A 27,302-nucleotide genomic window follows, 5' to 3' on the forward strand; every position below is an offset into this window, starting at 1 on the left:
TTTTTTCTAGAAATAGCAGGCCTATTAAGAAGAGACATCCACATCCCCTTTCTCTTGGTCTTAATTATAGATTTAAATTTAGCCCCAAGGAAAATGTTGCTAAAGTTAGCTTTGCGAAAGGCCATTGCCTTCTTCTTCTTCTTTCATTACAGACGAACAAAAAACAAATACTTGTGCTTGGGTGTGTGTGTCTTCTATAAGGCTGTTTTGATTGATGGATTCATGGGGGGGGGGCTAATTCTGTTGAAATTCTACCCTGTGAATACCATGTGGCTTGAAAGCATGGAGGAGACTAGGGGATCCCTAGATGCATACCTAAATGCTGAGTTTGTGCTCCACAGATAGCCCTCGGTTTTTTAACCATTATGCTTCGAGACCGCTCAAAATTGCAACAGGACTGAAAAAGGGGATTTATGACGCGTCCTTCACACTTACCATCCCTGCAGCATCCTCACCTTCACGAGGTCAAAATTTGGGTGCTTGGCAACCAGGATGCATTTACAATGGTTGCAGCATCCTGGGTCATGTGACACCCCCCCCCCATTTGTGACCTTCTCAGAGGGCTTCTGAGGAACAAAGTCAACGGGGCAAGTCTGGTTGGCTTAATGACCGTGTGTGATTTGCTTCCCAGATGTGGTGAGTCGTTTTAACAACCGTAGCAAAGGGAGGTTGTAAAATTGCATCTGGCTCGCTCAGCGATTGCCTTACTTAGCGGTGGAAATTCTGGGCCCACTTGCGATTGTACGCTGAGGACTAGCGGCATATTTGCCTAACATTAATCGAACCTCGGTTTATTGGATTTAATATCTGGGTATTCCCCTCCTCGGTAATCTCCCCACCCTACCACAGTGCTTCTTGCAAACCACCACACTACAACCAAATTCATTTTAAGAGTGGTATCCGCCTTCATAATTTTTTTTAAAAAAATCCCAATAAAGGAGAATGTTTGTAGTTCATGGTTGAAATGTGAGATCCTTGACGCTCTCTGAGCTTGGGGGTTTTCTTGCAGACCCCACTAGGTAACATCAGTGCCAGAAGGAAGTGGGGTTTGCGGAGAGGAGGAGGAGGAGGAGGAGGAGGACTGTGGGGTCCTTGGTGCTGATGGATGGTGCTTGGTTGTTTTCTTGCAGACATTTCATTACCCAACTCGGTAACATCATCGGTGCTAGAAGGAAGTGGGGTTTGTGGAGAGGAGGAGGAGGAGGAGGAGGAGGAGGAGGAGGAGGAGGAGGAGGACGACTGTGGGATCCTTGGTACTCTCTGAGTTTCAGCTGTTTTCTTGTAGACATTTCATTACCAAACTAGGTAACATCATCAGTGTTAGAAGGTAGTGAAGTTTGTGGAAAGAAGAGGAGGAGGAGGAGGAGGAGGAGGAGGACGACTGTGGGATCCTTGGTACTCTCTGAGTTTCAGCTGTTTTCTTGTAGACATTTCATTACCAAACTAGGTAACATCATCAGTGTTAGAAGGTAGTGAAGTTTGTGGAAAGAGGAGGAGGAGGAGGAGAACTGTGGGATCCTTGGTACTCTCTGAGCTTCAGCTGTTTTCTTGTAGACATTTCATTACCAAACTAGGTAACATCATCAGTGTTAGAAGGAAGTGGGGTTTGTGGAGAGGAGGAGGAGGACGACGACTGTGGGGTCCTTGGTGCTGATGGATGGTGCTTGGTTGTTTTCTTGCAGACATTTCATTACCCAACTGGGTAACATCATCGGTGCTCATGATGTTAGCACTCAGTACTGATGTTGTATGTAGTTTGGGTAATGAAATGTCTGCAGGAAAACAACCAAGCTCAGAGAGCATCAAGAATCCACCCCCCCTCCCTGGCAAAATAAATTCACTTATCCCTTTTTAAGAATTCAGAAGAGGCTTCTTCGTACCCTTTTCTGCTTTGGACCTTCTTGCCCCCCCCTGCTTAAACTTGGAACAGGTGGCCCTCAGGAAAGGACGGGGTGATTTGTGACTTGGTCCCTGCTTCCCTGCGTGAAGCATCCCTCCGTGTCATGCGGCAACGTTGTTGTTTTTTTTTAAAAAAAAGAATTGCTGCGAAACAAGAGCTCTGCGGCAAGCGCAGAACAGCTTCGTTTTCCTGCAAAGCTGTTGGGCAACATCTTATTAGGCAGATGGTGCCAGGGGCTTCCTGGTGGAATGATTGAAGCAGCACCATTAAGAGTTTGACAGAGCAGGGAAAAAGCAGGTCGTGGAAAGGAGCGGTGGAACATCTCAGCTGAAGTGCAAGGAAGTAAATGTGTAGGTGTATTTGTGTGTGTGCGTGTCTGTTTTACATTGTTAAGGGGAGGAAAAAACAACAACAAGAAAGAAGACTTGCAAGAAAGATCCTATTCTACGCTGTTCTGTTCCGTTCCGTTCCGTCCCATCCCATCCTATCTCATCCCATCCATTCTGCTCTAATTCTATTCTGTTCTGTTCTATTCTGCAATCTTCTCTTCTCTTCTCTTCTCTTCTCTTCTCTTCTCTTCTCTTCTCTTCTCTTCTCTTCTCTTCTCTTCTCTTCTCTTCTCTTCTCTTCTCTTCTCTTCTCTTCCCTTCCCTTCCCTTCCCTTCCCTTCCCTTCCCTTCCCTTCCCTTCATTCTACTCTACTCTACTCTACTCTACTCTACTCTACTCTACTCTACTCTACTCTACTCTATTCTATTCCCATTTCTTATTCTATTCTATTCTATTCTATTCTATTCTATTCTATTCTATTCTATTCTATTCTATTCTATTCTATTCTATTCTATTCTATTCTATTCTATTCTATTCTATTCTATTCTATTCTATTCTATTCTTCTACTTCATTCCATTATTCTATTCTATTCTATTCTATTCTATTCTATTCTATTCTATTCTATTCTTCTACTTCATTCCATTATTCTATTCTACTCTATTCTATTCTATTCTATTCTATTCTATTCTATTCTATTCTATTCTATTCTATTCTATTCTATTCTATTCTATTCTATTCTACTCTACTCTACTCTACTCTACTCTACTCTATTCTATTCTATTCCCATTTCTTATTCTATTCTATTCTATTCTATTCTATTCTATTCTATTCTATTCTATTCTATTCTATTCTATTCTATTCTATTCTATTCTATTCTATTCTATTCTTCTACTTCATTCCATTATTCTATTCTACTCTATTCTATTCTATTCTATTCTATTCTATTCTATTCTATTCTATTCTATTCTATTCTATTCTATTCTACTCTACTCTACTCTACTCTACTCTACTCTACTCTACTCTACTCTATTCTATTCTATTCCCATTTCTTATTCTATTCTATTCTATTCTATTCTATTCTATTCTATTCTATTCTATTCTATTCTATTCTATTCTATTCTATTCTATTCTATTCTATTCTATTCTATTCTATTCTATTCTATTCTATTCTATTCTATTCTATTCTATTCTATTCTATTCTGTATTTCTATTCTATTCTATTCTGTATTTCTATTATATTCTATTCTATTCTGTAATTCTATTCTATTCTATTCTATTCTATTCTATTCTATTCTATTCTATTCTATTCTATTCTATTCTATTCTATTCTATTCTATTCTATTCTATTCTGTATTTCTATTCTATTCTATTCTGTATTTCTATTATATTCTATTCTATTCTGTAATTCTATTCTATTCTATTCTATTCTATTCTATTCTATTCTATTCTATTCTATTCTATTCTATTCTATTCTATTCTATTCTATTCTATTCTGTATTTCTATTCTATTCTATTCTGTATTTCTATTATATTCTATTCTATTCTGTAATTCTATTCTATTCTATTCTATTCTATTCTATTCTGTATTTCTATTCTATTCTATTCTGTATTTCTATTCTATTCTATTCTATTCTGTAATTCTATTCTATTCTATTCTATTCTATTCTATTCTATTCTATTCTATTCTATTCTATTCTATTCTATTCTATTCTATTCTATTCTATTCTATTCTATTCTATTCTGTATTTCTATTCTATTCTATTCTGTATTTCTATTATATTCTATTCTATTCTGTAATTCTATTCTATTCTATTCTATTCTATTCTGTATTTCTATTCTATTCTATTCTGTATTTCTATTCTATTCTATTCTATTCTGTAATTCTATTCTATTCTATTCTATTCTATTCTATGCTGTTCTGCTCTGCTCTGCTCTGCTTTGCTTTGCTTTGCTGTGTGTTTCCAGTATCAAAATGATGCACATTTTAGGCCCAAATTGTAGCAACTACATTGCCAACAACTGGTTGCATAGTCCCTGGACTTTAAAGTTTGCACAAACACACACACACACACACACACACACACACACACACACACACTGGGGATATTTGCAGAACCACCTTCAATTCTCAGTCTTGAGCCATGCTAGAAAGATATGCTGAAAGCACACACACACACACACACACACACACACACACACACACACACACACACCCTCCCCAAATAAGCCCCAAGAGTGGGTCCTTCTTAGTGGCTGTTCCCCAGCCTCCCTTCCTTTGAGAATGCTCTTAAGATTCCACAGGGCACATGGGCACTTAAAGTGGTAAAGCTGACTCACGGGTGGATTTTATTACCTGATTTATAGTTAGATTTCTCTGGGCTTTATGTTGATATATTAGTGTCTGTCTCTCTCTCCCTCCCTCCCTCCTCCCCCCCCCTCTCTCTCTCTCTTCCTTTTACAACACTGCAAAATGCCTGGATTTGTCAAAGCAAGGGGTGTAAAAATGTTTGTATAAATAAATCATGTCGGTTGCCAGAAGCCAAGGGGAGGCGGTGTAATGGGATGGCTTACACCACCAAGGCATTTTCTCAATCTCCAGAGTTCAATTCACAAAGGGTCGTGTTTTGAGGGCAAAATTAATAGCCTTGCACCCTGTTTTTTCACCCTGCACCCCCACCCCCACCCCCCAGAGTTGCTCAGTTGAGGCCTTGGCAAAGGAAGGTTAGATATTAATGAACGTTAAAGGGAGTGCTGAAGAGAGCAGGCGACCGTGAGTTCTAGTTCTGCCTTAGGCATAAAGCCAGATGGGTGACTGGACAGCCTTTTGCCTGAAATGTTATAGGATCTCCCGCTTGAGCAGCGGGTTGGACTAGAAGACCTCCAAGGTCCCTCCCAACTCTTGTTATTCTGTTATTCTGTTAAACCATGTCTGCTGCAGGAAGCCCATCGTGCCATCAGCTCGAATCAACAGGAGGTACCTGAACTCGATAACAGACACGCTGCCTGATTGATGGGTCTTGCACCGAGGATCCTGTCCAAAGTGTCAGAAATTCCCAGGTGATCTATTTCTCGCCCAGCGGCTCTCCGATCCTCGTCAGGGGTGTAACAGAAGCATATTGACAAAGACACAGCCAGCTAATTAGGGCTTCTATCGGAGAGCTACAAAAGTAGATTCACTTGGCTTTTGCCAGAGCAATGGGTCTCGCTGGCCTATGGAAATAAATCTTCATTGATTTTTCTCTGAATTCTCTCCCCTTGTAGCCCTGGGAGGGGCGGGGTGGGGGTGGGGGCTCTTGTTTTTCCAGCCCTCACAACAACAACAAAAAAACACACGAGAAAGAGTAATTTATATACTGTATCCTCCATGTGGTGTTGCTAATGTGCCCCTTAGCTGGAATTCGCTTTGTTCAGGCTGCTGTTTCTAAAACAGCTAATTTGGCTTCTCCCGTTCTCTTTCCCATCAAATCTGGGGCTTTGGAGAGAAAGTGCCTTCTAACTAATGGTGCAAAATGATGATGGTGATGATGGCGGGGATTTATATCTCATTTCCTCTCATTTTAATCTCAGGGTCTTCAGCTTCCCGGATACTTGGGAAGGATCTGATGGTCAAAGTACCAAAGGCGATCGGAATAAACAGCAGCAATATATTGTTATTATTAATAATCGTACACCCGTTGCATCCATTTAAAAATACAGGTAGCCCTTGACACACAATCACAATTGGAACCAGAATTTCCTGGGCTAAGCACAGTGGGTGCTGAGGGAGCCTATTTTAAAACCTTTTTTTTGGCCACCCTTGTTCAGCAAAGCACTATAGTTGTGACATGAAACACATGGTTATTAAAAAAATCCAGCTTCCCCCATTGGTTTCGCTCGTCGGAAGACTAGGAAGACTAGAAATGGCGATCAGACGACCCCACCAACTGTCATAAATACATACCAGTTGCTAAATTCCCAGTTTTGGTCACGTGACCGTGGGAATATTGCAAGTCATAAGTGCCCAGAATTCGTCCTAAGCCATTTTCTTCAGCGCTGCTGCAATTTCAGTCACTAAATTTATCTTTGTGTGTGGAGGACTGCCTGTAAGCAACTTAACCTAAGGCATGGCAAACAAACTCACAAAATTTGCCGACGGATCTGGGCGAGGCAACAGTGGTCAGAGTAAAAAGGGTGGGAAGGGAATCGTTCGTAAGGGGTGAATTATTTGAACGAGTCAATTAAAATGAACGGATTTTAATTATTTGAAATGAGTTCATTCACAACTGGGTGCTCCGTCACTGGAGGCTTTTAAGAAGAGATTGGACAGCCATTTGTCTGAAATGGGAGAAGGTCTTCTGCTTGAGCAGTGGGGTTGACTAGAAGACCTTGAAGTTCCCTTCCAACTCTGTTATTCTGATGCTGGAATGGCATCTGAGCAAATGACCATAAATAGTTCTGCGCTGGGGTCAGAACCCAGATTGTCATGGAAGAAAGCCAATTCCTTTTCTCATAAAAAAAACCAACATCATCCTAATTGCAATTTTTTTTAAAAAAAACAAACCTGCCTGAAATTTGCATGCTTGTGTCCCACTCCTAATGGATACCTATTGGTGCAAACTTTCCCCTGTTCCTCCTAAGATAAAATACTCTCTGTACATTTCTCCCACAAAGAAATCCTTTCTGATCCATCCTTCCATCAAATTTAAGGAGTTTCTAATGGAAATTGATCAAAGAGAGAAGCAACCTGGAATTAAGGAGAAACTTCCCAACAGTGAGGACAATTAACCAGTGGCACTGCTTGCCTCCAGATATCGTGGGCGCTCCATCACTGGAGATTTTTAAGAAAAGAGACTGGACAGTCACTTGTCTGAGATGGTATAGGTTCTGCTTGAGTAAGGGGCTGGACTAGAAGACCTCCAAGGTCCCTTCCAATTCTATTCTATTCTATTCTATTCTATTCTATTCTATTCTATTCTATTCTATTCTATTCTATTCTATTCTATTCTATTCTATTCTATTCTATTCTATTCTATTCTATTCTATTCTATTCTATTCTATTCTATTCTCGCATCATTTCATCTGGAGGCCAAAGTCAGGAAAGGATCAAGCTTATAAATACATTCCAGAGAAAAACATTAAGGTAGGGTGAATGTTCAGGTTAGGGTTACCTCAAAGCTATCGTCCTAGAAAGACCTGGTGTGTCCTACAGAACCTGTCTGTCAAAGCCACTTGTGAAATGGGACTCCTTCTTCTGATCTTGGGGACCTCAGCGAGCAATAGAAGAACCTCTGATGTTCAGTGAAGTTGACCTTCATTGCCTTCACAAGGCAGATGGTGCTGGGGCGCCATTTTGAATCCCATCTTCCCACCGTATTTCCCATTGGATGAATACGTTTTAGGAGTGGAAGCTGGCGCCATCTTCCTGAGATGCTTCTTGGTAGCTGATTTGGGGACCGCTGGTGGAAGGACAACACTTGGAGCTTGCACTGGCTCTGCAGGATCTGAATTCGATCTAGATAAGCTGGAATAGAAACCATTCCTGGCGGTAATCGCGTTCACAGCTCGGAACATGGCTTGGTTTCGGCCAGAGATGTGAAGTGGGTGAAGAGTTGGGACAGACCTGGATTTGAATTTCTCTTCTTGGGAGATGGTATTCCCCAGCTTCCCACCTTCAGGAGTCCTGTAAGAGCTTCCTTTCAGCTGGTCAAGGGTGTTCTCATCTAGCTCCTTCAGAGGACTGAGGTCCTGGAAAAAGTGATGGTCATTATAGGCATAGAGAGCCTCGCGAAGGTTGTGTAGCTCCTCCATAACTTCTGTCTTCATGGTTTCAATGCTGGCCACTAGTTCTTCTTTCAGCTCTGCAAGGTCCCTTTGCAATGCCTTTTGGACTTCCATGGGGAGCCTGCTGCAATGACCGGTGGAGTGATCCACACACAATGGACATACAGCACTTTGACCTTCCAAAGTCTCATTAGTACTTACAGGCAATGCTTTGTCATCTTCTCCATGGACTAAGTTCTCCACCAACTTCATCAGCTGACCATCTGATGGGGGATCTTCTGCCTGTTCTCTGATGGAAAATTGGGCTTGGAGATGGCTCCTCAGATCTGCCAACCTCTCTTTGTCCACACTGTCACTTTCTGTGGTGCTGGGAAGCTCCGGAGAAGCAGGGCTTTCTTCCTGACCAACATCGTCTTCTTCTTCTTTCTGCTCTTCTTTTCCTAACGAGGCAGACTCTGCCTCCTCCTTCTTGCTTTTCTTCTCCCGTTTCTGGACAGCATGAAGGTCCCCCATGGTCTTCAGCCCCTCGCTGGCTGCCTGAAGAAGCCGCACATGATTCCAATTTCTGGATGATTCTGAAGACATCCTGCTCTCTTTACCCAAACCAGCCGCAGCAAGCACCAGAACGGGTGACTATCGTTTCTTGCAATGCTGGAGTGTTCAATGGCAAAATCAACACATGATTGCTTAGGCAGTCCCAGAGGGAAGACGGAAAGGGACTGAGGGATCAGCTAGAAAGCAAATACTATGGCTACTGAGAAGCTCTGGACTCTAGAAGGCTGTATTTGAGGCAATTCTCTAGAGAACTCCCTATCCTCAATGGGAAGGGCTTTCTAGCAATCCAGTAAAAGAGGGCAGAGAAGAGCAATAAAGACGGTAAGGGGTCTGGAGGATAATAATAATAATAATAATAATAATAATAATAATAATAATAATAATAATAATAATAATAATAATAATAATAAGTTGGAAGGGACCTTGGAGGTCATCTAGTCCAACCCCCTGCTCAGGCAGGAAACCCTATACCATTTCAGACAAATGGCTGGCCAGTCTCTTCTTAAAAACTTCCAGTGTTGGAGCATTCACCGCTTCTGGAGGCAGGTTGTTCCACTGGTTAGTTGTTCTCACTGTCAGGAAGTTTCTCCTTAGTTCTAGGTTGCTTCTCTCCTTGACTAGTTTCCATCCGTTGCTTCTTGTCCTGCTTTCAGGTGCTTTGGAGAATAGCTTGGCTCCCTCAGGGGCAGCCCCTGAGATATTGGAAGACTGCTATCATGTCACCCCTCACCATTCATTAAACTACACATACCCAATTCCAGCAACCGTTCCCTATATGTTTTAGCCTCCAGTCCCCCAATCATCTTTGTTGCTCTTCTCTGTACTCTTTCTAGAGTCTCTAGAATGAACCAGTGAGCTAGATATGTCTACTCTAACGAAGAGAAGGTTTAGGGGTGACATGATAGCTGTCTTCCAGGGGCTGTCATAGAGAAGAGAAAGACCACTTAATTCTCCAAAACACCTGATGGTAGGACAACAAGCAATAATTAAGGAGAGACCCAACCTAGAACTAAGGAAAAATTTCCTGACATGGAGAACAATTTATCAGTGGAATGACCTGCCTCTATCACTGGAGGTTTTCAAGAAGAGATCGGACAGCCATTTGTCAAAAAGGGTGTAGGGCAGGGGTAGGCAACCTTGGCTCTTTTATGACTCGTGGACTTCAACTCCCAGAATTCCTGAGCCAACATGGCTCAGCATGGAAACCTCTCCCTTTCCCCTCAGCGTGGCTGGCTCAGGAATTCTGGGAGTTGAAGTCCACGAGTCATGAAGGGGCCACAGTTCCCCCATGCTGGCTCAGGTATTCTGGGAGTTGAAGTCCACGAGTCATAAAAGAGCCAAGGTTGCCTACCCCTGGGTCTCCTGCTTGAGCAGGGCGGATGGATGAGAAGAACTCCGAGGTCCCTACTAACTAACTCATTCGGTATTCTGTAAATCCTTAAAACAATATAAACAAATTTATATAATACTCGAAATTTATAACATTACAAAAAAAAGAAAATCACTTATTTTAGAAATTGACCCCCCAGGTTCTAAAATTCAGAACAAGGTTTATAACATTACACTAAAAGAAAAACAACAACAACAACATTGAAAAAGATTATTTGAGAAGTTAACCACCAGATTTTAAAACTAATGACAAGACACACCTCTTCTGCAGGATATAAATTCACAAAAAAGCCAACATGGTTTGATTTATGCCCTCTTTTCGTGCCCTGGCAAACTCAGAAGATGGCTAAGCATTTTGACAGGGATTTGTGGAAGACATCTAAACAAAACAAAGGCTTCCGAGGTTCACTTTTTAAAAAAAAATATTCACACAAACGTGTCTCTTGCAACCACTACAGTGTTGTTGGTGAGAATTTGAGTGGTCCTTTCTATTCCCCAAATTGGGTCAAATTGATTAAATGGATCCCTAGGAGCTTAAAATTCTTACCAGGAGAAGCACCTTAGGCTGTTTACGTAATTCAAATTGTGTAGAGACTTCTTAAGAAATTGCTTAAAGATTCCTTAAGAAGACCCTACAAAGAATTAGGGATTTCCATGAAGGATGAAAGGGACGCGGTGGCTCAGTGGGTTAGGACGCTGAACTTGTCGATCAGAAGGTCGGCGGTTTGGTGGGTTGAATCCCGAGTGCCGCGTAGCAGAGTGAGCGGCTGTTACGCGTCCCAGCTTCTGCCAACCTAGCAGTTTGAAAGCACGTAAAAATGCAAGTAGAAAAATAGGGACCACTCCGGTGGGAAGGTAACAGCGTTCCGTGCGCCTTTGGCGTCTAGTCATGCCGGCCACATGACCACGGAGACGTCCTGGGACAAGCGCTGGCTCTTTGGCTTTGAAATGGAGATGAGCACCGCCCCCTAGAGTCGGAAACGACTAGCACGCATGTGCGGGGGAACCTTTACCTTTACCTATGAAGGATGAAGTGGGGTGTAAAAACATGCCTAAATCCGGAACTTTTACGGATAATTTAAAAATGGCAAAGAGAAAAGGAAAACAACCCAGGATTTTGATAGCCACTGTTTCTGATCAGCAAACGTTCTTTTTCTGGATGAAGTGAGCTTCAGATTACCAATACGTTTTTGAATAAAATTTGTTAGTCGGGGGGAAAATAAAAAACATGATCAAACTTCTGATTTTTGGCTACCATGGGCGAAACAGGTTCTCGGCATACAAAGTAGAGAAAGAGGAGAGGTCCAGAAAAAAAAGAGGATAGCTTTTAAGTGTGATTCACTTAACATACACACACACACACACAAATTCTGATTGTCATTGTGGTTTTAAGTCAAGGGCTACCTGAGGTTGATTTCCTTCTTCAGGTCATCTCCATGTTTTGAGGTTGAAAGGTGGGACTGGAATCTAAAAAAAAAAAAAATCAAATCAAAGGCCCAGCAATTAAGCAAAGCTTCTGCTTCTGCTGAGTCACAGGTTAGTCTTTGTAAACTTCATTGCCAGTAATTCTGCATCTCAGGGGGGCTAATTAACCCAGGCCCACCTCGCCATCCCTATCTCAGCCTTTCTCTAATTAAAACATCTCCCTCTAATGAAATCACTTTAGCTTAACGGGTGGTAAACAGCAGAAGGAAGCTGTAGCAACTGGGGTGTTTCATCCCTTCTCAAGACAGCTTCCAAGGGATTCCGAGAAATGTGTAGCCAAGATCCTTTGTCCCACCATCTTCTGAAGGATTCTGGGAGCTGCACAAGACCACAATTTCCCTGTCATTCCTACAGAATTTCCTATCTGTGGAAATAAGGTGGAGGGTAAATGATGACTTTGGCCCAGGGCACTGTCATAATTCTGAGATATAAAAGATGGCCATCAACGGAGAGGACTTCTTCAAAGAAAGATGAGGGGAATCCATGTAGGGAAGGGTTTATTTGTGGCTGTCAACACAGAACACAGCATCCTAGGGCTGGATGGGACCTCAAGAGGTCTTCTAGTTCATCCCCTTGCTCAGGCAGGAAACCTTAAGCCATCCCGGTCAAATGGCTGTTGAGTCTATTTTTCAAACCTCCAGTGATGAAGCACCCAAAACCTCTGAAGGCAAGCTGTTCCACTGATTAATTGTTCTAACTCTCTGGAAGTTTCTCCTTAATTCCAGGTTGCTTCTCTCCTTGATTGGTTTCCATCCATTGTTTCTTGTCCTTCCTTCAGGTGCTTTGGACAAGAGGTTGACCCCCTCCTCTTTGTGGTAACCCCTCAGATATTGGAACGCCACTACCATATCACTCCTAGCCCTTCTTTTTACTAGACTAGACAAACCCTGGACTAGGTATAGGTAGATGATGGCTGGCCACTATCAAAGAAAGATGCTGGCCTAACTCTGAGAGCTTGGCTGCATCTTTATTTGTTAACCTAGGACAGGGGTAGGCAACCTCGGCTCTTTTATAACTGGTGGACTTCAACTCCCAGAATTCCTGAGCCAGCCATGCTGAGGGGAAAGGGAGAAGTTTCCAAGCTGAGCCAAGCTGGCTCAGGAATTCTGGGAGTTGAAGTCCACAAGTCATGAGGGGGCCATAGTTCCCCCATGCTGGCTCAGGAATTCTGGGAGTTGAAGTCCACGAGTCATAAAAGAGCCAAGGTTGCCTACCCCTGACCTAGGACATAAAATATAGACCCCAGTAGAAAATTCATGGGCTGTGTGAAATAATGGATTGCCCAGTCCATTAGTGTCACAATGATGGGAATAAAAATAGAAAATGAGAACAAACAAGTAAAGGTAGAAGGCTTTTTAAAAAGGCACTCCTTTTTTTCATCTTTATGGATTAGCTGACTCTTCCCCCAAAGTCAAAATAGATGTGTCTCCTTGGGCAGGATGCATAACATATAAAGATAATATTAAATCCCCCCTCCCCTCGCACCTAACGAGTTTCTCTTCTCTATATTTTATTGTTAATAAGCCTAATGTTTGATGGATGACAGCCCTGCTCTGCTCTTTGGGGAACGGACATCTGAGCCCCCTGCTTCAACGTTTGTTTTCCCCACCTCCCATTCTAATAGTTGATAAGCAGCTTGTTAAACACCAAAAGGGGTTTTCTGGCTCGCTGCTCTAATGTTATGATGTCATTAAGTTGAGATTCGTAGCCCTTCGGGCCTGTTGAGAGGCAAACAATTTATTGAGCTTTCTATAAAGAAAAGAGCCTCTTGTTGCAGGTGAAAAAGGAGAGTGCAAAAGTTGGGTTGAAACTTAACATTAAGAAAACCAAGATCATGGCATCTGGCCCTCTCAATTCCTGGCAAATAGATGGGGAAGAAATGGAGGTAGTGACAGATTTTATTTTTCTGGGCTCCAAGATCACCGCAGATGGGGACTGTAGCCAAGAAATTAAAAGACACTTGCTCCTCGGGAGGAAAGCCATGGCAAATCTAGACAGCACACTAAAAAGCAGAGACATCACCCTGTCAGCAAAAGTCAAGGCTATGGTCTTCCCAGTTGCAATGTATGGCTGTGAAAGTTGGACCATTAGAAAGGCCGAGCGCCAAAGAATGGAGGCCTTTGAACTATGGTGCTGGAGAAGACTCCTGCGAGTCCCTTGGACTGCAAGACAATCAAACTGGTCAGTCCTAGAGGAGATCAACCCTGAATGCTCTTTAGAAGGCCAGATCCTGAAGTGGAAACTCAAATACTTTGGCCACCTAATGAGAAGGAAGGACTCACTGGAGAAGAGCCTCATGCTGGGAAAGGTGGAGGGCGAGAGAAGAAGGGGACGACAGAGAATGAGGTGGCTGGATGGAGTCACCGAAGCAGGAGGCGTGAGCTTAAATGGACTCCAGAAGAGGGTAGAGGACAGGAAGGCCTGGAGGAACGTTGTCCATGGGGTCGCAATGGGTCGGACATGACTTCACAGCTAACAACAAATAAAGAAGAACAACTAAAGGGCAGCTTTTCCCGCCTTGACAGAGAGATGAGCAGTCCTAGACTTGCACCACAATTGGGACCAGATTTCCCCCCCCCGTTGCTAAGCAAGGTAGTTGTTAAGTGAGTTTTGCTTGATTTTTACGAGCTTTTTTGCAACTTGGTTAAGCAACCTACTGCAGGTGTTAATGAATCATATGGTTGTTACGCAAATCCGGCATCCCCCATTGTTTGTTGGAAGCTGGCTGAGAAGGTCGCAGATGTTGATCACATGACGCTCAGATGCTTATAGACTTAGGTTGTTCCACTTGGACTTATATACCACTTCACAGTGCTTTATAGCCCTCTCTAAGCAGATTGACAGAGTCAGCCTCTTGCCCCCAACAATCGGAGTGCTCATTTTACCAACCTTGGAAGGATGGAAAGCTGAGTCAATCTGGAGCCGGTCAGGATCGAACTGCTGACAGTTTGCAGAGTTAGCCTGCAATCCTGCGTTCTAATCACTGTGTATCAACAAAGGAAGGAAGGAAGGAAGGAAGGAAGGAAGGAAGGAAGGAAGGAAGGAGAAAAGGTAGAGAACTAGCATTAGCAATACCGTAGCCCTTAGACTTATATATCGCTTCACAGTGCTTTGCAGCCCTCCCTAAGCGGTTTACAGAGTCAGCCTCTTGCCCCCAACAATCTTGAGTCCTCATTTTACCGATCTCAGAAGCATGGAAGGCTGAGTCAATCTTGAGCCTGGTCAGGATCGAACGGCTGGCAGTGAGCAGAGTTAGCTGTAAATTCAAGCCGGTTGCCAAGCGCCCGAATTTTCGTTCAAGTGACTGTGGAGATGCTACGACAGCCGTTAAGGGTGATCAACTGGTCGTAAGTCACTTTTTCCAGTGCTGTTGTAATTTCGAACAGTTGCTAAAGGAATGATTTGAAGTCCAGGACTACCTTTTATTCCACTGTCTCTTCTTTCCGCCTGGATCAAAGGTGGCTTATAAAGTCAGGTGCGCCAACATTTTTTTAATGGAGGAACCGTGGCTGTTCCCCCTTCTTGGTTTCTTCTGAAAGGGAAAGGAGGATTGGAGGAACTGATACGATTGGCTGTGCCTGGTTTGGACTCACCAGATCCAGAAAGCCCTGGTTCAAGCTTAATGGGCAAGTGATTGAGGACCTCTTGTTCTCCTGTAAAATTAATGCTAATTCTCCCCGGTCTTCACCCGACACTTATTCTCTGCGGGAGATAAGCCAAGGTGCTTAAACACCTACCTTGCTCCCTCGAGCTTTTTCTGCACAAAATGTCACCCTGGTTACTCTTACACCAAGCGAGTTCCCAATGGACATTAGAAGAATAATAACATTATTATTACTTTCGGCTAAACTCAAGTCCAGCGGTTTCTCTAGTCCTTCATCTTATTTCTCCTAACGGTCATCCAAAGTTTGCTTCCGCCAGCAATAATAACCTTTCCCCCCATGCCTTGGGAACTTAATGAGCCCTCGTGCACGTCAACGTCTCCAGGATCTGCCTGTAGAAGTTGACAGTCTTTGTTCTGCTGGATTTTCAGTGGGCTGAGGTTGCTTGTTTTGTGTGTGTGAAAGAGACAGAGAGGGAGAAAGAGAGAGAGAGAAAGAGGGTGGGGAGAGAGGGGGAGGAGAGAGAGGGAGGGAGAGAGAAAGGGGGAGAGAAAGAGAAAGGGTTGGGAGAAAGAGAAAGGGTTGGGAGAAAGAGAAAGGGTGGGGAGAGAGAGAGAAAGGGGGAGAGAGAGGGAGGGAGAGAGAAAGAGAGGGGGAGATAGAAAGAGAGAGGGTGTGGAGAGAGAGAAAAAGAAAGAAAGAGGGAGATGGAGAGAGAGAGAGAGAGAGAGAGAGAGAGAGAGAGAGAGAGAGAGAGAGAGAGAGAGAGAGAGAGAAAATTAATTTCCAATTCTTTTTTCCTCACCAAAAGGTTTTGACAAAGAGCAGGCCCCTTGTCAGCCTTTCTTGGTAGACCAGACATGACCAGGTGAGCTAATTCTGCTTTATTGTAAAACAACATTGACACACACACAAGTCTGAAAGTACAACCCTCCCCTTGTATAGCCTGAGAAACTAGGTAGAGTCCCTTGTTGCGTCCCTCTCTCCATTCCTTATGCAGCTGAGGGATATGCTGTTTATCTAATTATCTAATCATCCCCTGGGCAGCATCGCATCTGCCCAACTCCCAAGGTTTTCCCCACATATCATTACCGCCCCCTCCTTTACATCCCAAGAAACTAGGGCGGGTCCCTTCCGAGTCTCTTTCCCCCACCCATTACGCAGCTGTGGCCTATGCCGTCCCTTATCTGAGAGTTCCCACGGCAGTATCTCGTGGACCAATCTCCCAAGGTCTTTCCCTCCTACTGTCACACTCAAGTCTTCTGGAGCTAGCTTGATGTTCTCCATCCCCATGCCAGCTGATATCTGGGTAAGCAGCAGAAGAGCATGACAACTGTGGCTATTCCACCGATATGGCTGTGTGACAGTGACTCAAAGCCGATTTCCTGTTCTGATGGAAAAGTGCCGTTGCCCTCATCACAACCAGTGGGAGATCCGTGCGGTAGAGTTGGTTATCCCTCCACCATCCCAGCTTAAGGAAAAAGCCCTATAAATATGCTAGTTCCCGGTTCTCCTTTTCCAAGTAATTAATTAATTGGGTTCCCCCCTTTTCATAAGTACCGGACCATGCATATTCTCTCAGGCTTCGGGGCTAGAAATTAGCCAGCCGTCAAATTAGCACGAAGGCTGACTTTACTGCTGTGAGTGGAATTAAAAAAAAAAAAGTCCTCAAAGAAAGGCATTTTCATGGCTGACCTTTCTTAAATGATCCTGTTAGGACAGCTAATGGCTGTTGCAACATTCCACCCAAGTTAATTGCTCGGGTTGAAAAGGGGCTTATTGCACAAAGGGTCACAGAGGGCAACATTTGAGGAGGAGGGGTTGGTGGCGGCTATTAAGGTCCAACCAGTTAAGCTTTCTAATGTCCCTCCTCCCTCCATGACTGAGCAGAGGGCTCTGTTCCCCGAAGCAAAATCTAGCTGAATCTCGTACCATTTTATGTCAAGCGATACAACTCAAGCTTAATCACCCCAAATATGCGTGCATTTTGAGTGCCAACTGCAAAGACTTTTCTCCTCTCCCTTGGGAAAAAAAAAAGATTTCCAAGCTTTTGTAGAAACTTGGCCTCCTGATGGTCGATGTCATGTTTTTACAGTCTCCTGAGCTGGGGAAAAAAAAAATCTTCTGGCTGCAGATGGTGCTCTGGCCTCCCTGCTGGGGGGCCTGAGAAAGACACAAGCAAGCCGTTCTTCCAGAGAGAGAGAGAGAGAGACAGAGAGAGAGAGACAGAGAGAGAGAGAGACAGAGAGAGAGAGAGAGAGAGAGAGAGAGACAGAGAGAGAGAGACAGAGACAGAGACAGAGACAGAGACAGAGACAGAGACAGAGACAGAGAGAGACAGAGAGAGACAGAGAGAGACAGAGAGACAGAGAGAGAGAGAGAGAGAGAGAGAGAGAGAGAGAGAGAGGGAGAAAGAGAGACAACAAAAAGGGGGGAGAGAGAAAGAGGGGGAAGAGGAAGGGAGGAAGGAAGGATGGGAGAGAAAGGGAGAGAAAAAGGGGGAGAGGAAGGGAGGAAGGAAGGATGGGAGAGAAAGGGAGAGAAAGAAAGAGCGAGAGGAAGGGATGAAGGAGGGATGGGAGAGAGGGGGAGAGGAAGGGAGGAAGGAGGGATGGGAGAGAAAGGGGGAAAAAGAGAGAGGGGAAGGGAGGAAGAAGGATTTGAGAGAAAGGGAGAGAAAGAGAGAGAAAGGGGGGGGAGAGAACGGAAGAAGATTTGGGTTTGGCTAGTCTAGAGAAAACAAGGACTAGGGGGTGACATGATAGCAGCGTTTCCAGTATTTGAGAGGCTGCCACAAAGAGGAGGGGGTCAATTTATTTTCCAAAGCATCTGAAGGCAAGACAAGAAATAACGGATGGAGAGAAGCCAACTGGAATTAAGGAGAAACTTTTCTGACAGTGAGGACTATTAACCAGTGGAACGGCTTGCCTCCAGAAGTCGTGGGTGCTCCATCACTGGAGGTTTTTAAGAAGAGGCTGGATAGCAACCTTGCTGAAATGGCAGAGGGTCTCCTGCCTGCTTGAGCAGGGGGCTGGACTAGAAGACCTCCAAGGTCCCTTCCAGCTCTATTCTGATTGATTGGAGGATGGGAGAGAAAGGGGGAGAGAGAAAAAAGCAAGAGCCAAGAGAGAGAGAGACAGAGAGAGAGAGGGAGGGAGGAAGGGAGAAAGGTAGGTAGGAAAGGAGGAGGGAAGGGAGAGAGAGAGAGAGAGAGAGAGAGAGAGAGAGAGAGAGAGAGAGAGAGAGAGAGAGAGAGAGAGAGAGAGAGAGAGAGAGAGAGAGAGAGAGAGAGATATGCTGTTAGGTTCAGAGTGCCAATTTCTTTGTGAAGCACGACCGCTTGGTGAGGGATTAGGGTTCCATCTGGTGATGAGCTGAAGAAACAACAGATTGATCATCTTTCAAAAAAAAATTGCATAGGTGTCAGGAAGGGCATCCAGTCAGTAAACGCTCGTCATCCTGAATCAAGGGATTACAGAGTTGTAAAAAGGGAGGACTTTCCCCCCACACCCCTTATGATATAAAGACAAAAGCTGTAACCTCTGTGGGAATGGCCTTGGGAGAGAGGAGGAAGAACTGCTAGGTCAGATAAGAGGCATCTGAGCCCATAGAAGGAATGGTGGCACGGTAAGCGTCTCCGAAGGGACCCTCCCTAGTTTCTTGGGGTGTAAAGTTGGAGGGTGGGGAGAGATGTATTTTCAGACTTGCAACATTCTTGTCAACGTAACCTTACCCCCCCTCCCCCCCAAAAAAAAATAGAGCTTGCACACCTGGCTGTGCTTGTTTGGAAAACTCGTCAGGTTGAAAACTCGTCAGCGACGAAGCGTGATTCACGCTTTCTGAAATGCAACGTTATGAAGATAATAAAAAGCAGAGAAATGAGCAAGTTCCTGTTTCACGCTCTGCAGAAGGAGACCCCCCTTACACTCCTACGCTTGTTGTTGAAACGCCGGCTTTCTGCTCCTTTCCGCTCCCGTTGGAAGTTTCTGTAGTTTGGGGAGGCCCGTGGAGGTGATCCGACATCACGCTGCTGGCTTCCCATCACTCCAGCTCTCTCGGTTAGCCTCAGGAACATCATTTAAATATCACTCCATAAATTTACAGTATTAATGAACAGCTCCGGGTGGCTAGGGGGAGTCAAGAGGAGCAGCTGAGAAATCCGTAATGAGTCCCCGAGGGAGACACATTTTGTAAATCTTTTTTTCTAGGCTGGTCTGCCAGCCAGCTAGAGGGTGGAAGAAATGAGCTACCCAATTCCTTTAGGGAGGGAACTTCCCACCCCCTGCTCAGTTTCTCAAAAAGCTTTCTATCACTTAGGGAGGATTTTTGTCGTGACATTTAAGTGACAAGTCACCTGCACTTCGCAGTCCGTTGCTCGATGGAGGGTGGGGTGGTGGGAAACACTTTGCATGCGAAGCCGAATTTTCGCCATCCCTTAAGGAGAAATGGGGACAGATTTCAGACTGTAGCTTTCGTGGGTCACGAGAACCCCAAATTATTGGGGTTGTTCTCTGGACCACAAAACTTTGCAGCCCACGGAAGCTGTCGGGAAGGCTTTGAGACAAAGTGATTTCTGGAAGCAAGGGAGAAGTTGGGGTGGAACGCGTGGGAGGCACGTTGTGGACACACAATGCAGAGCAGGAAGCGTGCATGGGAATTGCCAGCTAGGCTGGAGGGAGGGGTTAAGTGAGGGTCTAGCCTGGAATCCTTGAACAGCCACAAGTGGCATAAGCATGACCTTCCCTTCCCAAATCCATGAAGCCTTAACTGGTCGTTCCCAGGGCAGTGAGAACAATCGACCGATGGGACCGGCTTGCCTTCAGAAGTTGTGGGTACTCCGTCACTTTAAGAAAAGACTGGACAGCCCCTTGTCTGAAATGGTATAGGGCCTCCTATACCAGGGAGGGTTAGACTAGAAGACCTCCGAGGTCCCTTCCAACTCTGATGTTATTTGCGTGAATGGAGAGTATATCTTTCTGCGTGCAAATGCACTTATGCACGTCTCTCCATCAAGAGTTTGCTTCCTTTTCTTTGGAAAAGCTCCAGGCTAGCAAAAATCACATATTTCTCCTCCTCCTCCTCCTCCTCCTCCTCCTCCTCCTCCTCCTCTTCTTCTTCCTTCTTCTTCTTCTTCTTCTTCTTCTTCTTCTTCTTCTTCTTCTTCTTCTTCTTCTTCTTCTTCTTCTTCTTCTTCTTCTTCTTCTTCTTCTCCTCCTCCTCCTCCTCCTCCTCCTCCTCCTCCTCCTCCTCCTCCTCCATCAGAAGAAAGCCGAAAACCTGGGAATAGCGGGTGAATTATTCATTGATTACTCATCCGTGAAATTGTCATTTAAAACAAAAACAAAAAAACAAACCCGACACTGCTGAGCAATCCTTTTAATCAATAATTCGCAAGGATTTCTCGGGCTCGATCAAAGCGGAAACTTAAAGAATTTGAATTAAAGTGTTATGTTAGTCTCAAGACACCTCCAAGAAGTGAAGAGCAACAGTTTTAGGATAGCCGCAGAGGGCAATAAATAGGAATTAAAATAAAAGAGGAAGCTGAGGTTAATCGTTTGAGATGATCTAGAGGACCGTTGCTATTCTTTATTCTAACTGCCTCTTAATTTGGGGGATGAGATTGAAATTCTTGGACAAGAGAACCAATTATTAAGGTAGCTAATAATAGGAGAGAATTTGATCCATGGAATAGAGGAGAAACAGCTTTGTAAGAAAATATTATTTCCTTCCTTCCTTCCTTCCTTCCTTCCTTCCTTCCTTCCTTCCTTCCTTCCTTCCTTCCTTCCTTCCTTCCTTTTTCTCTTTCTTTTCTTTCTCTCCCTCCCTCCCTCTCTTCTCTTCTCTTCTCTTCTCTTCTCTTCTCTTCTCTTCTCTTCTCTTCTCTCTCCTCCCTCACTCCTTCTTTCCTTCCTTCCTTCCTTCCTTCCTTCCTTCCTTCCTTCCTTCCTTCCTTCCTTCCTTCCTTCCTTCCTTCCTTCCTTCCTTCCTTCCTTCCTTTCTCCCACTAAAAATTAAGCAATACCACACTATTCACATTTAAAATCAGGAAATGGACTTAAGATGGCAGCACAACCTCACATTTGCAGTCACAACCCCACAAATTTGCAAGGATGACAATAGCATGCGCAACCAGCAGGGGCCAGAGGTGAACACAGGCATTAAATTCACCCAGTTCATTCACAACTTGGGTGAAGGATGAAATGCTTAATTGAAAACATGGTGGTTTCTCAATTCTTTGCATGACTCATTGCAACAGATCTGAGAGAGAGAGAGAGAAAGTGAATTTTTTTTAAAGTACTGACAGATGAACACAACTGAACACTCTCACTAGCGCTGGGTTGTTCCTTGAGACGAGGTTATTATCACTATTTATTAAATTTAAAGGCTGCTTATTATATAGTTTATTATAGATGCTGGCATTCTTAGCCCTTACTCCCGCACAATAATACAAGGCTGTGCTCACTCCTGCTCTCACTGGCTGTGTTCACTCCTACACAATAATATTGTCAGAATCCATTTATATTCTATCCCTAACTCCCTATCTGTGCAAACCTAAATCTCACCCCCTTACTGGATTCTCCCATTCCCAAGGAAGGGAAGAGGAGATGTTAATTGGCCATCCCTATCCATTAGATAAGGGACGCAGTGGCTCAGTGGGTTAGGACGCTGAGCTTGTCGATCAGAAGGTCGGCAGTTTGGCGGGTCAAATCCCGAGTGCCGCGTAGCAGAGTGAGCGCCTGTTACTCGTCCCAGCTTCTGCCAACCTAGCAGTTCAAAAGCACGTAAAAATGCAAGTAGAAAAATAGGGACCACTCCGGTGGGAAGGTAACAGCGTTCCGTGCGCCTTTGGGTCTAGTCATGCTGGCCACATGACCATGGAGACGTCCTCGGACAAGCGCTGGCTCTTCAGCTTTGAAATGGAGATGAGCACTGGCCCCTAGAGTCGGAAACGACTAGCACACATGTGCGGGGGAACCTTTACCTTTACCTTTATCCATTAGATGCAAGGTTGTTTATTCAGCCTGCCTGGGGGCCATCATCAAAGACCAGGAAAAGAACCTTTGAACTGAGAAGAACAAAGAAAGAGGGAGGGATTCTGGTTTGTATCTCTGATTGGAATTTGAAGGGGAGGAAGCAACGATGTTGTAAATGCATGGAAGATCTATTTTCCCACGAAGGGTTTTGACACATGAAACTTAACTGATCCGGGACTGACCAAATGGACTGAGGGGAGGGGTTTTTACTCGGGAACACTTTAAAAGTATCGATCTGCGACACAGTTTCCAGATCCTGTCTAGATTATCCACTGTCGATCATGTTTTAGTAAAAGTTCCTGTTTGGACAATCCTGTCTCCAAGAGTTCTTCTTTCCTAAGATGTGGGTTAGGGTTTGTCCTGACATTAGACAGGTCCTGACAAATATAATCAGGGTGTAAAATTGTCTACAGTTTTAATATGGAGCAACTTAAGGAGAGCGATGAGGACATTCTTGTAGTTTTCTTTGCACTCCTGTTCACTCTCACTAATCAACAAGAAAGAATCAATTTTCCCCCCATTCTGGGTTGGGAAGAAAATGATCGGATGTAATAGCGGTGGTGATTCCTTCCTTCCTTCCTTCCTTCCTTCCTTCCTTCCTTCCTTCCTTCCTTCCTTCCTTCCTTCCTTTCTTCAATCAGTCAAGGAGAATTTTGACAAAAGACTAGCATTCCGAGGTTAGCCATCAATCAGAATTTATTTTGATTTTGCATGGTTTTGTCACTGAATAACAGAATACCACAGTTGCAAGGGACCTTGGAGATCTTCTAGTCCAACCCCCTACTCGAGCAGGAGACCCCATCCCATTTCAGACCAATAGCAATCCAGTTTCTTCTTTAAAAAAAACTCCAGTTATGGAGTATCCACAACTTCTGAAGGCAAGCTGTTCCACTGCACGGCTGCAGTGAGATTGGTACCAAAGGGATACATTTTCCAGCCATGGCCCACTGCGTTAATTTTATTTTTCTTGTCTCTTCTGGGTAGCAATAATAATCCAACTGTGAATGCAGTTTGATTTGGGTTATCTGGTAAATAAAAAGGGAAAGCTGCTTTTAAAAGGAGGGGGGAAGAGAGAGAGAGAGAGAGAAAGAAAGAATGTGTGTGTGTGAGAGAAAGAAAGAATGTGAGAGAGAGACAGAAAGAGAGAGAGAGGGGGGAAGAAGAAAGGGAGAAAGAAAGAAAGAAAAAGATGAAAAAGAGAAAGACAGGAATTGAGAGAGAGCAAGAAAGACAGAAAGGGAGAGAAAAAGGAGAGAGAGAGAGAAAGAAAGAATGTGAGAGAGAGACAGAAAGAGAGAGGGGGAGAGAAAGAGAGGAAGAAGAAAGAAAGAAAGAAAGAAAGAAAGAAAGAAAGAAAGAAAGAAAGAAAGAAAGAAAGAAAGAAAGAAAGAAAGAAAGAAAGAAAGAAAAAGATGAAAAAGAGAAAGACAGGAATTGAGAGAGAGCAAGAAAGACAGAAAGTGAGAGAAAAAGGAGAGAGAGTGAGAGAGAAGAAAGAGCAAGAGAGAAAGAAAGTGCATGTGTATGAGAGAGACAGAAAGAAGAAAGGGAGAAAGAGAAAGGAAAAGAGAAAGAGAAAGAAAGACAGGAAAAGAGAGAGAAAGGAAAAAAGAGAGAGGGAGAGAAAGAGAGAAAGAGAGAGAGAGAGAGACAGAGAAAGAGGCAGAGATGGGGGGGGGAAATTCAAGGAAAAAGAATATGGAGAAGTCATATTATGAGATTCCCACACACGTGGTGTGTACATGTGTGTGTGTATTCATTCTATCTTCATCCATCTATCTTGCACTAATTGTTTTACAGGTATTGGAATGGGAAGTTCAGGAATGGATTAACAGAATAATAGAATAACAGAAATGGAAGGGACCATGGAGGTCTTCTAGTCCAGCCCCCCTCCCCCCACCGCTCAAGCAGGAGAACCTATACCATCTCAGGTAAGTGACTGTCTAGCCACTTTTTAAAAACCTCCAGTGTTGGAGCACCCACAATTTCTGGTGGCAAGCAGTTCCACTGGTTGATTGTCCTCACTGTCAGGAAATTTCTCCTCGGTTCTAGGCTGCTTCTCTCCTTGATTGGTTTCCATCCGTTGCTTCTTCTCCGGCCTTCGGGCGCTTTGGAGAAAAAGCACCAATTTTACCTGTGCTTTAAAAGGGCTGTAGGGCCAGAAATGTGGTTGCAATAAATGGAACTAAGAGGACCACGCTAGATAAGAGTCAACTAGGTGTAAGAAAACCCTCCAGTTTAGTTAAACTAACTTAATTAAATTTAATTTTTTAATTCAATTTTTAATTTATTTTCACGTGTGATACTTGTCTGCTGTCTGCCTCTCAAGGACTCTGGGTGGCTCTGAACAATCAAACAAAGAAATTCACTTAAACCAATATAACTTAAAAAGTCAAGGGGAAAAAAAACAAGCATAAAGGATAACCTGTTTTACTCTTTCTTCCCTTTTAAAAGACTGTTGTAATGTGACACAATAGCCGCCAGAGGGAGCCGGTGAGCTTCTCTCTTCCCCTGAAAGATACCAAAAGAACAAACCTTGAGGTTTATTCTAGGTCTCCGGGAGAGCCGAGATAAATCCATCCATATCATGGAAGGATGGTTTCCAGTGCTGGGGAGGAGAGCCTGCCCACCCCTGGACATCCCTGCTCACAATCAAGAAGGGATTAATTGCCAAGAGGAGCCTCTCAAACAGATGGAGGGGTGCCTCATTTTAATCTTATTTTCTCATTTTTCCCATTGTTGATCTAGAACACATTTGTCTTCATAAGGTGAATCTGGTCTCTATCTATCTATCTATCTATCTATCTATCTATCTATCTATCTATCTATCTATCTATCTATCTATCTATCTATCTATCTATCTATCTATCTATCTATCTATCTATCTATTATCCATGTCTGTCTGTCTGTCTGTCTGTCTGTCTGTCTGTCTGTCTGTCTGTCTGTCTGTCTATCTATCTATCTATTATCCATGTCTGTCTGTCTGTCTGTCTGTCTGTCTGTCTGTCTGTCTGTCTGTCTGTCTGTCTGTCTATCTATCTATCTATCTATCTATCTATCTATCTATCTATCTATCTATCTATCTATCTATCTATCATCACTCTCCTATCTATGTACTCCCCTCTCTCTCTGTCTCCTTATTTAATCTAATTTTCTATCCTTGTATTCTATTTCTATGTTCTTATTCTTACGACTGTCAATCTTATGGGTTAAATATCTTAACTATTTCTTAACTCTTTAATTCTTCTCCTTGTTCCCAATTCTTCAGTTTTTGTCACCCATCTCATCCTATCCAATCCTATCGTATCCCGTCCCATCCCATCCCATCCCATCCCATCCCATCCCATCCCATCCCATCCCATCCCATCCCATCCCATCCCATCCCATCCTATCCTCACAGGTACCAAAACAACAGCCAAAGAATCTTTTATCCAGACAAATTGAACTATCACCTAATGACAATGGATATGATTTTTTGTTTAAGATTCTCAGGGCATAGAGGACCTCCAGATTCACACAGGAATATTCAGGAGGAGGCATTCTTGAAGATATATATTTGTGCTCCATATTTATCACCTTCTTCCTGGCATTTGCGTCCCAATTATCCATAAAATACTACCACCCCAGAACAATGACAAATCCCACATAACAGTAAAATAAAAGCTGCACTGGAAAAAAAAAAGTCTTATATTACTTTGACTTATAGCCCTGTAAAAAAATATAGGCTAGGTAGAGGTGCAATGTAAAATGTAATATAATTAAAATGTAGATTAAATCGCAGAGCAGGAAAGAAGGAACGTGGAGCAGGAATCTAATTAATCTGACATAGCATCCCAGCATTGGGTAGGATGTTAGAGGTCTTCCAGTCTAACCCCTTGCTTGGAGCAGAAATCCCAAACCAGTGGGTATGCAATCTTGATTTGAAAACCTCCATTATCAAGGCTTTTAAGAGAGGAATGTGTTTCAGTTTATAATTTTATGGTTTCTGGGTTTCCTTCACCACAGGTGGTCCTTCACTTACAACCACAATTAAACCCAACATTTCTGTGGTTCATTAACTGGCTAATCTCCCTGTTTAGTTTCCATCCGTTGCTTCTTGCCCTGTCTTCAGGTGCTTTGGAGAATAGGTTGTGACACCCGCGTCCCCTCTTCTTTGTGGCAGCCCCTCAAATATTGGAAGATGGCTCCTTCTCTTCATTAAAGTAGACATATATAAATATATATAATAATGTTGGAAGGGACCTTGGAGGTCATCTAGTCCAACCCACTGCTCAGGCAGGAAACCCTATACCATTTCAGACAAATGGCTGGCCAGTCTCTTCTTAAAAACTTCCAGTGTTGGAGCATTCACCACTTCTAGAGGCAGGTTGTTCCACTGGTTAGTTGTTCTAACTGTCAGGAAGTTTCTCCTTAGTTCTAGGTCTTTTACCCCCCTCCTCAGATTTGTCCACCCTGTTCTACTTACGTAAAAGAAACCGTTTTGGAGAAACAAAGGGGCTATGTTGTGTTTTTGGTGTTTTTTTTTAGCAAATAAGAAAATAAAAACATATTTGACAGTCATGCAGGAAGCAAGTGTGACTCTCCTTCCTTCCATTTCTAAGGCTCGGGGACAAGAGTCGAAATAAATTAAAATTCAATGAAAACCAAAAACTTCCTTGCCTGTGCGACGGGCCTCCAACGGCAATTTTCAAAAATACAAGAGGTAGCAGAAATGACACACAAACGCAACAAACAGTTTAATCCCACAAAATGAAAGGATTTCAAAGGTGGCGAGATCACATAACGTAGAATAATAAGGGCTAGCAGGGACCTTGGAGGTCTTCTAGTCCAACCCCCCTGCCTCGCGCAGGAGACCTTATATCAAGTAGATAAAACCATGTTTTATTTGTCATGGCCATAAAGTGGCTTTTCTCAGGATGATGCTTGTCTGTGGACTGGTAAATTCTTGTGACTCCCAAGCCTTGGACATGCTGGCTGAGGAAGATGGGCTTGGTGGTTCAAACTGCCCGGGAGGCAGGAAGATGGAAACAGATGGAGTAAACAACTCACTAGGGAGAGCAGAGGACCAACGAAGTGATGGAATGACGTGGAAAAAAAAGGAGGTTTTTCTAGGCCTCCTATTTTTAGAAGCCATCTGTCAGCTAGGCAGTCTGGTTTCCTGCCCGTTAGTAGTAGTAACCAGCGTTATGAGACTCAAAGACAGAAAATGCTCCATTGGTGGGGGTGAATTTCTGGACAGCGGCTGC

This window comes from Vipera berus (genome assembly GCF_964194415.1).
Source record: "Vipera berus genome assembly, chromosome: 14".
NCBI classification, from domain to species: domain Eukaryota; kingdom Metazoa; phylum Chordata; class Lepidosauria; order Squamata; family Viperidae; genus Vipera; species Vipera berus.